Raw genomic sequence first — 3,746 nt, forward strand, 5'->3', positions numbered from 1 at the left:
GCTATATCCACCCTGAAGGTTAATCTTGGACAATATCTGATGATCGACTCTTTTAAATGAAACCAGAGAGCGTTGACAGAGAGGAGAAGGTAGAAATGAGCAAGAAGCGAGACAACAAATTTAATTAGTTTCATTATTTTAAAGTTCTAATCAGGTGCTGCGGTCAAAAAGAAAAGATTAAGAACATTTGTTGACATCACACTAAAAGTGTAAGTTTATAAAATCCATGGATGGATGGATGAATGGATGGATGGATGGATGGATTGATGGATGGATGGATGGATGGATGGAAAAAAACAGGATAACACTGCAGGCAATTTGAATGGGTTGAACCAAAATCTAGATTAAAATAAAAACACCCTAAAAACTGCTGGGTTATTTTATAACTGGGTTAAGGCTGTTGGGTCACAGCTTGGGTTGGACCGTCACACATGTACGGCTTCTCTCCTGTGTGGACACGACTGTTGTATATCCTCCTTATTACACAATTAGGCAGGACAGTCTGAATTGAATCAACATAAGAAGCAGTGTCCCTTCGTTATCTTTATTGAACAATCTTCATCCACCACCTCGTTACATCTTTTCCTTAGAACAAAACACCTTTACTTAACATCCCCCTCCCATTACGTCATCACGTAAACCCCGGCAACATCCCAATACATGACATCCCCCTTTTTCTTAGATTTAGTTTTCATGTGCCATTAGTGTATTTTTTCCATCATCTTCTGGTCTTATGGCTTACCAATACACTTTCTTAGTTACAAAACAACTTACATTTCTTAGAACAATGAACATTGTATTTTTAACACTCTGAAAATATGTTCCTTACATTCTGTCACATCCTCCTCACCAAACTCTGTGGAGTCTGTCTCATTCGTTGGGGTCTAACTGTCTTTTCCATGTCTAAATTTTGAGTGCTCCCTTGTGGCGTTGCAGTGCAAGTGTCCATTTTTTTTTGTCTGTCTCGCATTCGTTACTTTCAGGAAATGTTTCTTGTCCATAACCTCCTTCCTTGGTCTCACATTTCTTTACATGTGTTGTGTTTCGGTGATACCGAGCTCCTGTTGGTGATTCAACCACAACTTGGTTTCCTGTTTTGCTCACAACCTTGTGTGGTGATGCACTAAATGATGTTGTGAATTTGTCCAGTTTCTCCTGTTGAACCAGCACTGTGTCTCCCAGCTCCACTTTTGAATATTGAGCTCCTCTTCGGATGTCAGCGTAACTCTTTGCTTTTCCTTTCTGTTCTGCGTCTCTGTCACGTACATCCAATGCAACTGTATTTGTCTCACTCATGTCCGGTAACTTTCCTCTCATTTTTCTGTTGAATAGAAGTTCCGCTGGACTCGTGCCTGTGGTTGCATGTTCAATGCTACAGTAAGCTGTGACATATTTTCTTAATTCACGTTTGCAGTCCAGTCCTTCTGTTTGTGCGATCCTGATCCTCTTCATCCGTGATGCGTTCTGATGTTCAACTTCACCGTTGGCTTGAGCCCATTTTAGTGTACGTTCTCACATGTTTGACTCCATTATTATCACAGTATTCTTTGAATAATTCTGATTTGAACTGCGGACCATTATCTGATCTAATAGAAACTGGTAAACCATGTCTACTAAACATACTGTCAATGGAGTCGATGACTTTCTCTGTAGTTGTAGATGACAACACCTCATATTTATAATAATGACTGTAAAAGTCTACCGGAATAAGAGTGGAGTGGTTTGAAGATAATGGTCCCAGTAAGTCTACTGCCACATCTTGCCACTGGTAGAAGTGTGCTCCTCACCTGTTCTGGTGGATCAGGTCTCGCCACACCTTGACATCCTTAACATGTTTTGCAATATTTTCTGTTGTTTTGTCCATGCCAGGCCACCATACTTTTGTCCTGAGACGTTGGCTGTGTCCAAAACGACAGGCCGGGTCCTCCGGAGGACCCAGACTAACCGGTCGAGGTGGGCCGGGTCCTTGGTAGACCGGGAAGACCGGAAAAAAAGAGGCTGTGAATTTGGACGGTCTAGCCTCCCCTCCTTACCCCGGCGTACGTCATGTCACCTAGCAACTGTGACGACGCTAAACAAGCAAACTTAAATCAAAACTAGAAAAATATCAATACATTAGCATTATTAATATCACAAAACTGTCAAATTAACTTTAAAGTATCATTTGAAGAACTAATTGACCCGTTGTAGGTTCATGTTTGTTTCGCGTTTTTTTATGACAAAAATAATATGTAAAAACATGTCCATACAAATGATAAAAGTATTAGAATTGCAACCGCTAAATTTTTTAAAATTTTTAAATCACCATATTTTTATTTCAAACATATTCTTTTCTCTTACTTCGTCCGCCATTACTAGCATAAAAAAATCTCCGGTCGGGCCGCAATGCATCATGGGATATGCTGGGCCGGGAAGGATCCATCGGACCTGTCTTCGATTCGGGCCAAAGGAAGGACGTATTTGTCGCCCGCATCGGAGGAGTCTTCGGTTTTGGACGTCCTTCGTCGCGGGGCTGTGACGTATGCGCCCGACAAATTCGGCCTTCGGAGGACCCGGCCTGTCGTTTTGGACACAACAATTGTTTTGTTCCTACTATTCCTAAATGTCCTTCATGCACTAACACAATCACTTTAACTCTGAGCTTTTCTGGCACCACAATGCGTGTTCCTCTCCAAATTATGCATCCCACCACACACAGTTCATTTGCAGTAGGTGCGTACTCTTTGCATTTCTCAAAATGTCCATTTTCAACTGCTCTTCGCACCTCTGTTAACTCTGGATCTGTGGCAGATGCCTCCTCGACCTGACTAGTAGTAAGTGATTTTGGAGTTGCATTTATGGCAACAAATCTCACATACTCCTCAGACTCATGTGTGTGTGTCTCTTGTGTTATTTAGTCTGATAACAGTCTCGACAGTGAGTCAGCAATGTTTACATATTATGATATTTTAGAGGATTTAGAGGACATGATGTGAATAGAACTGTTACTTTATTATTATTTCTGCCTTGAGATCTGCAGGCCTGAATCATGTCCTTGTTTCACACCTTTATTGTTTTTGAACAAAACAAACCTAGACTATTAGCATGAGTGAAATGGTTGTTTCCTCTGTAAAACAGTGATGAAGTAATGGTCCTAGAGTTGTGGCAATAAAATTACAGGTAAGTACAACAAAGAAACAGGTGTTTTGGCTGAAAAATGACCCCCTGACAAAAGACAATCAGTTTCACAGAAAAGTATTATTGTAATTAGACCACAAGAGGTTGCTGTTACCATCTAAGGTCTGAAGAGTTTTTTAATGGCAGCAGGCAGCTCTGTCTCTGATTCATCACTGTCACAGCCTGTCCCAATCAGGGCTCCTCTCTCCCTCTACCCTCTCCTCACTCCATGTGGCGTGCCTGCAGAGGGTTGGCCGTAATAAAGTGATCCACTATTAGTTGTAACATTAGACTTTATTTGATAAACATTTATTTTAACTGTAAAATAAAGACTGTAAAAATACTGTAGGATGTTTAGTTTTTATCTTTTTTAAACAATTTTTTTAAAAATATATTACACAGACTGAGCCATTTTATTTACACACAAAGCATTCTGGGTAAATGTGACCCATCACATCGAAAGGATTAAGTCCAAAAGTGGGAAGTGGAGAAATGTTTAAATATAGGGTTTTGATTTAAATGTGTGCAAAAATGGCAATTTGTCAAAATGTAATGAATTAATGCCTTATCAATGAATCATCTGAATGAAC

This window comes from Austrofundulus limnaeus, unplaced genomic scaffold, assembly GCF_001266775.1.
Source record: "Austrofundulus limnaeus strain Quisiro unplaced genomic scaffold, Austrofundulus_limnaeus-1.0 Scaffold1030, whole genome shotgun sequence".
Taxonomy (NCBI): domain Eukaryota; kingdom Metazoa; phylum Chordata; class Actinopteri; order Cyprinodontiformes; family Rivulidae; genus Austrofundulus; species Austrofundulus limnaeus.